Raw genomic sequence first — 12,441 nt, forward strand, 5'->3', positions numbered from 1 at the left:
TATATGAGGGTCTGTGGTTGTGTTAGAATTAGAGAGGAGTTTGTAGTTTATAACCTTGTAATCTGGATTCTGTTTCTCGCTGTGTGTTTGGGGCCAAGCACTGTTCTCCGGTGCCTCAGTTTCCACTGTGTAGTGTAGGATTACTGATCCTGTGGTTCAGCTGGGGATCATAAGGGTTTATTATATATATATGTGAGGTCCCCAGGCAGAGATATCTCTGGAAACACAAACTATTACTGGATCACTGGAAATGCACTGGCTCATTTGCTTCTTTCTTCAGGCTAATGCAAAGCTTGTTATTCCACAGCTGTGACTGTCACAGCCATAGCCCCAGTGCCAAATTTGTCTGAGTGATGACTGTGATGAATATGATGAGATCCAGAAAACCGCTTAAGGTGACCAGCAGATGCAGGCTTTTCTACTGCTATTTCCATGGGTGCAATTAGGTGAAGATGAGTAGTGCAGAGGTTTTTCTCTTTCAACATTTTTGGCTTGCTTTATCCAGGGGAGAAAGAAAATCCCTTCCTTCCCCTCTGTACCTACAATTGGCTTAGGCTTCTCACTTTACACAGGTTGTCAGGTTGATTTTGGTCAGCCTGGGGTCTTTACTTTCTCAGCGGAGCTCTGATGAGGGCTGGCCCTTGATTTCAGCTCCTCAGTGCATTAATCTGGGAAAGGAAACAAACTCACCATGAACACCTTCATAGGCATCTGTCAAAGTACACACGAAGGAGGGAATGAGAAGGGGTTGGGTAATCTGGGATGTCAAATTCACTCTTTCTAAGCTGGCACTGGTATCTGCATGTAATAAGATGACTTTTTGAGATTATTTTTGTGCCTGTGCAGAGTTCATGAAAGCAACTGGGTTTTTTCCTGGCATGGGGGCTGAAGGAAGAAGGTCCAAAGCACTGGGATCTTACAAGTCTCTGCTTTGTCTCGGCCAGTCCCCTGAAGGAATTTACTGCTCTTTAAGTTTCAGGCTTCATAGTCAGCAACCTGTAGTATTGCAAGGCAGAGAAGAGGCTCTGGTATGTGAATCCTGCCTGAAAGTATGGCCTTTTGGGAGGGAACTGAGAGAACAACTCTGTCTCCTGCCTTCCCCCTGCCACCACCATGGAAGCACTGCAGTTTGGTTAGTTGCCTGGATAAACGTCGGTGGGGAGGTTTTTTACTCAAGCATGTATTCTGGGGAAATGTAACAGCACATCCTGGAGGCTGCCTTGCTGCCTCTGGTGTCTGCAGAGGTGCTGAAGGTGCTGTCTCTGGCAGTTCCCTGCATGCGTTGCTCAGCCCTTCTGTTGTGTGTGGTCTCGTTTTGGTTTCTGCAAATTTTTGCTACAGCGTGGGCAGTTGCTGGAGCAGTGATGTTCATGCTGTTGATGAATCTGTAGAAGTTTCTTTGTTCAACTGCCTCAGTTCTTGGAATTAATCTAGGCCAAGCAGCATCTTGAAAAACAGTAACTAGAAAAATAAACTCTCCACCTGATGCTTTCCTATTAGCACAGATTCAAAGGGAAAAACAGAGCCACTTCAAAAGAGTGCAGGCATCCTGTGTGGTGAGGAGGTGTCAGCAGCTGAATCAGGCTCACAGAACATCATTTAAACAAAAATCTATGAGTACCTGCTCTGCTGGACACAACTTTGTCCCTGTACTGTGCCCATAAGGTGGGTGAGTGTTTGCAGGGAGCAGAATAAGTAATGCATGCTTATAACACATGATACCAATAGTTCCAGTTCTTGCACTGTGGCCTTACAGATACCGCCTGCAGGAACAGAATATGGTTGTCCTATTTCTGGGTAGCAGACTGATCACAGTGAAATAAGCAATTACATTATAGGGTCTGACTAAACCCATGATAATAAACACAGCTCTTCTTCCCAGGCTCGCTAGCCCTGGCATGTTAGGTCATATGAGCTGTGACATTTGTCCTAGAAATACTAGGCTTGAAACTTAAAGTAGTCATTATGATTTCCATTACAGAACCATTCAGCATTTTGCAGTCTGGGATGCATTTAATGTTACAGGCATATACTGTCCAGCAGCCAACGCCCAGGAAGCTTGCATTTAATACCAGTGAGGCAAAAAAGGGAAAAGGGACCTGGAGCCCAAGGATGCACAGTGGTTTGTCTCCGGACAGCTGACAGGTTGGGGCAGAAATGGAAATAGGCTTTAGGTCTTCTGAGTCTCAACCAGCACCTTTGCTGCCCCTCAGCTGGGGGTAAAAGTCTCTGAAATGGATGGTTTTATCACTTCTGGCTCCTGACTCAAACATAAATAGCATAACAAATTTGCATTTGAAAAACTGTATGGTATTTTTTAGTGCCGTATTGTGCACGGTGAGGACTCTGAAACTGTGCTTGAAATGCAGTTCAGATCTGCTTCAGCTGGACAGAGCACCTGTGCAGTGCACCCCCGGGACACAACCACCACGTCTGTGGTGTGGAGCTCTCCTGGAAGCACAGAACAGTCCCTGCTGACAGCGATGCTTCCTAGGAGTGAATTTCCTGGATAGCCAGGCCTGGATTTCTCTCATTTATTCTGTCTTTCTGATTGTTTACTGGGTTTTGACACCAGTGATTTGGGACAGGATGGGGCCTTTTCTGACTCTGACAGGTTTCTGTGAAGCTGGTGCATGGCGGCTGCGCGTGCGCTGGTGTGTCTGCACGGGGACAGGGAGGGCTTCCTTCTCTCCTCCTCTGTGTTCAGTAGTTTGTTTGCAAAAGCAATTTCGTAAATGTGGTTTTGTCTTCGGGGACCAGAGGGTTGGAGTTTGGAAGTTCAGTTGACATTGAGCTCCCTAAGGTGCCTGGGAGCTTAACTTGTTCAGCAGAAATTTCCAGAAGCCTACTCATGTCCCAAGACCCTTTTGCACCAAGTGCTGTACTGACACAGGCAAAGAGCTGAGCTTGTGAATACTAGTGCTGCTCATGTCTGCATTCATGGTAAGGAAACCAGGACCATCTTCTATGGCTGAAAAAGAGTGACTTTTGTGTCTTGTTCCACCTCCCTGCTTTAGGGCTCTGGTTGTTTTTCAGGAATGGCCCTTATGCAGATGAATAGAGACGCAGAAACGCAAACTCTGGCTCTGGTGTCTTGCTGAGAACTCAAAATGGATGGTAGCTTCTTTCCCTCAGTGTAATGTCTCTTTGTTCTCTCAATCCCAGGGCCATTGTGGTTTTGCTGTACCTTCCTCACCACCCCTGAGTGACCGTCCCTACTATCTTTTCTCCACCCTCTCTGCCCTCCTCGCTTCCCTTGTTTTGCCTGCACTTTTGGCTTCTTTCCTCCTGGGATGTCATGTACCCGTCTCCCTGGCTGTCCCCCCACCAGTCCCAATCACACAGACTGTCAATCCCCATCCTATTGCCACCAGGTTTGTCCTCTGCTTTCTCAATTTTTTTCTTAAATCCTCTCCTCTGCTTTGTAGCTGGTTCCTCTGTGGCTTTCAAGTACTTCCATTCTTAAACTCTTTGTTCCTGAAAGAAGAACAAATAGACTAAACAGGAGGTTTGCCAGGTCTTTGCTGTGCTCTTGATAAATTCAGTGCTTCTGTAGCTCCTCTTCTGACAGCACAGGCAGGGAGCCCAGCATCCCCCCTCCCACGCGATGAGCTCACAGGGAGCTGTCACAGTTTATTCTAAGAAATCAGCTAATGTACAGTACTCAGCAGAGGCACCCCTCCCCTGGGAGGATCAGCAGAATTAGGATGTGCAGCAAGTTATCTTGGGGATTACACAATCTTATCACCTCCTCCAGGGTGCCAGGGAGCAGTGAGCACCCTGCCTCTGAGTCACACTTCCCCCTGCACGAGGTGCGGGTTTCCTGACTCACTTCCTCCCAGGACTTGTTTCCTTTTGGCTTGTGATGTTGGTGCAGAGACCTAAAAAATGTGACAGACACAAGGGAAGGCAAGGTAGCCGTGGCCTCCAAGCCCCGGTAATGCCTGCCCCGTGCTGCTCCTCTGTTCTGGCTTCGGGTGGGAAGCCAGTGCTACTCAGCAGGCAGTGCACAAACTGGTGCTGGGGAGGCAGTAAGAGTTTTTATTTGGCTTGGTGAGACAACTAGGACCTAGCTGAACATTTTCAGTTATGTGGCTAGTTTGTATTTTTTAACTTGGAAACACCCCATCGTATATCTACAAATCAAATGCACACAAGCGATCACCCTCCTACGATGGGCAGCTTGTCCCTGTATCATCTGAGTCTGGACTGGAGAGAAGAGGTGGTGCTGGGAGCAGGCAGAGCTGCTGTGGCACAAATCCTGCTCTGGGAGCCAGCTGGTTGTTAAAAGCCGATCTTCTAGGCAATGATGGTGGGCTTTCCTTTCTGCTGGTTCTTTGAGAGGACGCACCAGCCTAAACTATCTCCAGCATCAGGGGGATGCCGTGGTAGTTGTTAGCTCTCTGCATACTTTACTGTTTTTCTTCAGGCCTCTGGCCCTGGAGTTGTAATTCTCTCTCATGATGAGATAGTCTATGATTATTTTTAAAAAATAAAAAGAAGATTCTCAGCACTTGTAGTGACAGAGAGAGCTTGGGAAATACAGCTCTCTGAAGGGTCAGCAGACTGAAGGCCAATAACCAGCCACACGCAGCCGTTCCACCCTGACACCCCTGCTACTGCTACTAACATTTCAGGCCATTGATTTGAGACCTGTGACTCCTGGGTTCAGAGTAAGCCTCATGTCACTCACTCACCTGCTTCGGGGGAGGGAGAGGGGAGTGCTAAGTTATTGGAATAGCTGTTTCTTCAGTACCTGGAAACACTCTTTCTGACTGCATCACAGCCTAGTTCTAGAGCGTGAGCGTGCCATGTGACATAAATTAAGTTCAAGTTGCTAGTCATCCCCAGGGCTAAATTCTGTCAAGCCTTTATATTAGAGAAAGGATCTGTACGGGGCCTAAAAGGTCCTGCTTATCTCCATGGTGACCTGGCTGGCAGTGTGCGTTTCCAGGACATGTTGATAGAAAGTCAGAGCCTGGTTTGGGGTAGCACTCCCATGCAGAGCTCTAGATCAGAGTGTAGCAGCTGGCAAACTTCCTGACGTCTGCCCCCGATACCACCATGTGCGCTTTGAAGTCGATAATATAAAGTCATCCCACTGACCTGCTAGCTTGTGTCTCCTGGCTGTTAGAGAACAGGCGAAAATGAACAGGCCTTTCCCTTTTGTTTAGTGTCTTCTCTGAAAACACTAGAAGGAGCTTGAAAGAGAGTACATGTGACACCCGGTTCCTGCGTTTATTTGTGTGCTTGTGGTTTGGCTGAAAGACAGGAGAGGGAAGCGTGACTGTGTGTAGTCCACCTGGGACTCCCTCCTACCCAGCACGTGTTTTGAATGAAGATCTGCTCACACTAGTTAGCAAGTTGTCCCAGGGAACTGGACGTGGGTTAGATCTTTGGGAAGTTTGCCTTTCCGTGCGGGTCAGTAGGACGGCATGGGACAACCAGGCTCTGTTGAGATGCAGGTGACTTGCATTCTGCCTTGCAAATTAACACTTTACAAGGGATGAAACACTTTGGCCTGGGTTAAGCATATAGTTTTCTGTTACTCTGACAGCAGAGATGATAGAAAGGTCTATTTTTTCTTTTTTTTCTTTCCTTATTTCCTTTTTTTGGGGTGGTGGTTTGTTGGGGTCCCCCTGTCCCCGCCCGGTCCCACCACCACTAGCAGAAGCATAGGCTGCTTATCTTGTTAGCTACTAATAGCCAAGGAATGCTGCACCTCAGCAGTGATGCATTGTGCCTTAGCCAGGAGATAATGATTGTGTTTTTCCACTTAGTTACAGGTATACAAAGCCAGCACCAGTACTCATGCAAGAATCAGTGTCAAGTACTAGTTTGAGAGTCTTATAAGAAGGAAAGCTATCAAAGGTTCGCCAGCTTTAAGCTTTCAGAAGGAGGGGGGAAGGAGAACGTGCAGCACACCTCTGTTTGAGGAACAGGAGTAAGAGCGTTGGCCTCTGCTTTGGTGTGGGGAGATGGGTTTGGGAGTCACAGTGGCCAGGGAACAGGAGGGCCCTGTTGTGGAATATCCCACTGAGTGCCAGGTTTATTGCTGTTGAAAGGAGGGATTACAAATGTGATCAGACCTTAACTCTGAGCATGTGAGAAGACTGGCATCTCCTCTCGGAAATATGTAGCAGCTGATTACTGTGCCCATTTTTGTGTCTGTTACGTGACTGTTTTCCCATTTCTTTTTGCCCCCTCCTCGTTGACCTAGAGTATTTTGGCCATTAAATGAAAAAATCTATAGGATGTAATAGAGTGTTGAATTTATATTGAGTGACGTAATCTTACTGTGACTGCTATAACTGTATCTTAAAGGGCTTCTCCAGCAGGAGAAGCCTGACCTAACACATATAGTTCTGCTGCAGGCCCCTCTTCCTATATATTCCCACAGGATAGCTTATGTTTTGGGGCAGGCAGTTAGGTGGATGTGAGGGGCAAGGAATGGCTTGTATGTGCCCAAGTCATCGTGAGTAGCAGGGAGGAGAGGCTCCTCTGCTGACTTTGGAAAACAACCACTTTGGCTCTAGCTGTCTCAAGTTCAGAGGGGTGGAAGACTTCGTAATAGCACCTGGTCTCATTCTTCCTTCCCGCCCTGATATCCTGGAACACTGGGCATTTATCCTCTGTCTCTGAGAGGATTTGCTCCCAATATATCTGATAGTTAAAGTAGTAGTTTTACAGTCTTGTCTTACGCTTAGGGAAAGAGTCTTTGCTTGACAGCTCTTGCAATCTAAATAATGCAAAATAAAACCACAACAGATAAAACACATGGCATGAATTGAAAGAAGGGCTAGCGAGAGGACAACTTAGATGTAAAACAATGTAGGCATACTGAACTAAATTCTTGTTTTTGCTGGAATGGTTGAAATCAGTAATGTGGGGGGAGGACTTTTCTTGGGGTCTTGTCTTGAGTTTGCAGATCTGGTCAGAATAGAGCCCTTTGCCCAGTTTCTTCCATGCCTCGGTCTGTTAAACCTGCAAAAGGGGAAAGTATGTGCAGCAAACAAAAGGCAGCTTTGACGTCAAGACCTGGGACCGTTGCCCAGACACTGGGAGGTGGAGCGCAGAAAGGAATCCACAGCTAATAGGCTCTGGACTGGAGTGCACTTTGGCAGAGGGACAGCTACTACCCCTTCTTTCCAGGAATAATATTGTTTATTTCTATCTCACTCTCTCTGGCTAAAGTTACCCTAGTCAGGTTTCACTTCACCTGTCTCTACCATAAAGTCACCAGAGCCCAGGAAAAATCTAATCTGCAGACTCCCGGTTCTCCATACCTTCTTTCCTGAAGAGCTACGCTACGTATTTGTTTTGTTTCTTTACTTTGATGAGTTCACAACTGCAACTTTCTCTTACTGAAGCTTTTGCTGGTATGATTTAATAAACACATACACATGGTGTGTTTGTGTGTGGCTGCACACATGCCTGTAGATGTTCAAGTAAGCATCGCTCCCGCCTGCCTGCAGCTGTGTACATGGAACTCACGGTGTTAAGAGCAGCGGATATTTCTGGTTTGTGTAAATGGCTCTGTCCTGTGGGTGAAAGCTTTGTTCTGGGAAGTTTCAAAACATTTCAACACAATGCGGTAACAACCTGAAGTTCAGTGGATTTGTCACACAGTTTGGATTGGCTTTGGATTTGTTAAAGACGACACTATTTTTACATCAGTTTCAGGTTGCCAGCCTTTCATGGGCAAACTTCACAAACTGTTGAGTCATAGACCAAACCTTTAGTAAACTGTCCCGTATTTTCTGTTTTATTCATATTTCCTAGCTCTGCAGTTCAGGTCAGTGCGTATTTGCCCCCTGTGCACTTATGAACATTGTGCAGCCTTTGAAAGTTTAGGAGCTGAATCCCAGCCTCTGGACAGGATGGCAAAGGCACTCTCTGGTGTAGCTGTATTTGGCTGCACATGATCCGGGAGGAGATGAAGGGAACTTTATGACCAGCTTTGGAAAGCTTCGCTCAGTAAATGAAATGCAAGTTTTTCTCAGAGTCCTAAGAGTTGTAATCCCTGATCACTTGTTCTTCAGGATGGTTGTGGGGAGCGACCTGTAAATAACCATTCCCAACAGTGCACAAGGCAATACCACTACTCAGACTGTTACAGTTACAGTCTTTTTCACCAGCTCTTATTTAACCCTTCTGAGATTTAAGACCATGAAAGTGCATTACCACGCTTTCTACATATGGGTGCAGTATGAATGAGAAGTATTGAAAACAAGTCTATGAGATATTAATGGCGTAAGAATTTATAGCTCTTTTTGGTCTTAAGATGTTTGAGTTAAATTCACCCCTTTGAAACATGTGAGTTCATTTTTCCCATTCACCGTCAGTTACTCAGGATTGTCCCTGGTGAGATCTGAGCTGCTTTGCTATTTTAGCAGTCGTTTGCTTCCTCCTCCTACCTCAAATTCAAGTGTTAAAATCGTTGAGATCATCTATGTTAAAAAAAGGAAAAAAATTAAAAACTGAGTGTTCAGCAGCTCCTCAAATAGGAGCATTTAAACAGGGCTGTTTTTTCCTTCTAGTTCCTAGTACAAGCCTGTTGCTCGCATCTTACAGCATGCACTTGAGGATCTGCAAGTTTTCAAGTTTGGTTCAGAGCTGTCTCTGTTTCTCTCTGTACTTCCCTAATCTGAATTCCTCACTTCATATGTGTTGTAAGAGTTTCTTTGTGTGTCATTCTACCCAGAAGCCAGATCCTAAGAAACAGTAAAAAGCTGCTTTAAAAAAAATTAGTTTCCTCTTACAATCCCTTGCCCCTGCTGTATGATCGGGTGGTTGGCAGATGTGTGATTCTACTCTTGTCTTGTCTGGTTTCCTGGAAGAGCCTGGCTGCTGGCTGAAGTGACAGCAGGAAGGAGGATGGGAGGGACTGCGTTGCAAAAAAGCTGGTGGCAGATGAATGTTAAAAGAGAAGATAGAGTTCCTGGATGTAGTTTAAGCTCCCCAGCCTTCCTAAGAAAGGGAGGAGAAATGAATGCAGCTTTCCAACACTGTGCTGTTCCAGCTGCCTTCTGCCCTTCCAGATAGGCACTAGCTCAATGTTTCCATGTTGAGCAACAGAGAAGATGCTCTGGTCTGGACCTAAAGCACCTTAACACTTTAGATTATACCGTGGTTTCTCACTGTGTTTTCCCCTGCATTTTAATTCGAGCTTATATTACATTCTTACTTAGAATTACTTATGTTACATTCTTACTTAGACTGTGCTGTGGAAAGAGAAGGTGCCACCCAGATATTTCTGCAGAGGAGGAAGGAAAGGTGGGGCACCGGGAGACACAGGAGAGGGCTTGAAAGATGAGCACACAGTGCTTCTGATAAACTGATTGGCAGTGAAGTAACTGGCACTGGCACACTGCCATCACTGAGTATTGATACAATTTTCTTGGATCGGGTTTTCAAGGTTTTTTTCTCCCAAGTCCTGGTCCTAGCAGCCCCACTGGTGAACTGCAGTTTGTCGCAGTAGAGGAGAGACTAGTATGGTAAATCATATGACTGCCCAGCTATGATAGTTGGAGCTGGGGGACAAAAACAGGCAAGTGGAGATTTCTGAGTATTTACAAAGGCAAATCCTGGCAATCAAAACCCTCTTTGGAAACTAGCTCTTTGGGAAATGGCTCTGCATTTTATGCTGGCTGGGCAAAAATACTTGCTAGCGATGTGTATAGAATTAAGCCCTGAGAGGTGAGCCTGTGACATGAGTGCTTTGCTGGAAAAACACAGGTGTTACCTTACTGGTGGCTGAAGGAGTTAACTGAGAAATGGGCTGTGTCTGTTTGGACAGATTTTCAGTTGCTTTTGTGCTCAAACTCTGAGAACCCAGAGCTTTAAACTAGATTTTAAGGGGAAAAGGGACAAACCCAGGATTGCTAGAGATCAGTCTGCAGGCAGCACACCAGTGTTTGAGGGACAGTGTGCTAGCAAGGTTCTTCCTTTTGACACCTCAGTGGAGGCAGGAGATAGAGATCCATGCAGCAGCAAAGGCACAAGGGTTATTGATGTGTTAGAAACCACGGAAGTGCCTGAGAATGATCGTGTAGGAATTAGGGCTTCTGCCTCACAAAAGTCGGTGGGATCAATAGCCCAACTGAGGTGCATCAACATCAGTGCATGCAGCATGGGCAACAAACAGGAGGAGCTGGAAGCCCTTGCGCAGCAGGAAAAATATGACATAGTTGCCATCACAGAAACTTGGGATGGCTCACACAACAGGAGTGCTGCAATGGATGGCTATAAACTCTTCGGAAGAGACAGGCAAAGAACAAGAGGTGGTGCGGTAGCCCTGTGTGTTAGGGAGTGTTTTGATTGTCTAGAGCTTAATGATGGTTAATAGGGTTGGGTGCTTATGGGTTAGAATCAGGGGGAAGGCCACCAAGGCAGATATCATGGTGGGAGTCTGTTACAGACCACCTAACCAGGATGAAGAGAAAATATTCTATAAGCAGCTGGGAAAAGTCTCACAATTGCTAGCCCTTGCTCTGGTGGGGGACTTCAACTTACCAGACGTCTGCTGGAAATACACTACAGCAGAGAGGAGATGGTTGAGGAGATTCCTGGAGCATGTGGAAGATAACTTCCTGACACAGCTGGTGAGGGAGCTGGCTAGGGAAGGCACCGCTGGACCTGTTGTTAGTGAGCAGAGAAGGACTGGTGGGTGATGTGATGGTTGGAGGCAGCCTCGGGCACAGCAATTGTGCAACGATGGAGTTTTCTGTTCTCAGAGAAGTAGGGAGGGGGGTGAGCAGAACTACCACCTTGGACTTCTGGAGGGCCAGCTTTGGCCTGTTCAGGAGCCTGGTTGATAGAGTCCCCTGGGAGGCAGTCCCGAAGGGCCAAAGGGTCCAGGAAGGCTGGACATTCTTCAGGAAGGAAATCTTAAAGCTGCAGGATCAGGCTGTCCCTATGTGCCAAAAGACAAGCTGGTGGGAAAGAAGACCAGCCGGGCTGAACAGTGAGCTTTGGCTGGAACTCAGGAAAAAAGGGAGAACTTATGACCTTTGGAAGAAGGGGCAGGCAACTCAGGAGGGCTACAAGGATGTTGTGAGGTTGTGCAGGGAGAAAATTAGAAGGGCCAAAGCCCGAGTAGAACTTAATCTGGCTACTGATGTTAAAGACAAGAAAAAGTGTTTCTATGAATACTTTAGCAACAGAAGGAGGGCTAAGGAGAATCTCCATCCTTTGTTGAATGCAGAGGGGAAACAGTGGCTAGGCTGAGGAAGAGGCTGGGATACTTAATGCTGTCTTTGCCTCAGTCTGTAACAGTAAGATCAGTTATTCTCTGGGTACCCAGCCCCCTGAGCTGGGATGCAGGGACGGGGAGCAGACTGAAGCCCCCATAATCCAAGGGGAAGTGGTCAAGTGACCTGTTGCACCACTTAGACACACACAAGTCTATGGGGCCAGATGGGATCCACCTAAGGGTACAGACGGAGCTGGCAGAAGTGCTCACGGAGCCCCTTCCAGCCATCTGCTAGCAGTCGTGGCTAACCAGGGAGGTCCCCAGTGGCTGGAAGTCAGCAAATGTGACGCTCACCTGCAGGAAGGGCCGGGAGGAGGATCCAGGGAACTATAGGCCTGGCAGCCCCACCTCAGTGCCGGGGGAGGGGATGGAGCAGATCACACCACGGGGCATGTGCAGGGCAGCCAGGGGATCAGGCCCAGCCAGCGTGGGGTTATGACAGGCAGGTCCTGCTTGACGAACCCAATCTCCTTCTACGACCAGGTGATCTGCTTAGAGGATGGGGAAAAGGCTGTGGGTGTTGCCTACCCAGACTCTAGTAAAGCCTTTGACACCAGCTCCCACAGCGTTCTCCTGGAGAAACTGGCTGCTCCTGGCGTGGATGGGTACGCTGCTCACTGGGTGAGAAGCTGGCTGGCTGGCCCAGCCCAAGAGCGGTGGGGAATGGAGCAACATCCTGCTGGCGGCCGCGCACCAGCGGCGTTCCCCAGGGCTCCGTGTGGGGCCAGCTCTGCCTCGTACCTTCATCGGCCATCTGGACGAGGGGATCGAGCGCAGCCCCGGTACGTAGGGTACTGGTACAGCTTGTGGGGGAGTGTGGGTGCGCTTGAGGGGCAGGAAGGCTCTGCGGAGGGATCTGGACAGGCTGGACCGATGGGCTGAAGCCAACCGTGTGAGGCTGAACAAGGCTCAGCGGTGGGTGCTGCAGCTGGGTCACAACAACCCCCCGCAGCGCCGCAGGCTCGGGCAGGGGGCTGGGAAGCTGCCTGGCAGGAAAGGGTCTGGGGGTGCTGGTTGATGGCCGGCTGAACACGAGCCGGCACTGTGCCCAGGTGGCCAGGGAGGCCAACAGCATCCTGGCGGGTATCTGAAACAGTGTGGCCAGCAGGACGAGGGCAGTGACCATCCCCCTGCGCTCGGCACTGGTGCGCCCGCACCGCAAATCCAGTGTTCAGTTTTGGGCCCCT

At 48.1% G+C, this 12,441-nt stretch overlaps 1 long non-coding RNA gene across 1 annotated transcript in view; it reads left to right on the forward strand.

The window, feature by feature from the left end:
- The window catches only part of LOC129735920 (uncharacterized), a 43,671-nt gene that overhangs the window by 1,868 nt on the left and 29,362 nt on the right, over window positions 1–12,441 (forward strand). The gene's annotated exons all lie outside the window — the stretch shown is intronic.

The sequence above is a fragment of the Falco cherrug genome, chromosome 4, assembly GCF_023634085.1.
Source record: "Falco cherrug isolate bFalChe1 chromosome 4, bFalChe1.pri, whole genome shotgun sequence".
Lineage (NCBI taxonomy): Eukaryota > Metazoa > Chordata > Aves > Falconiformes > Falconidae > Falco > Falco cherrug.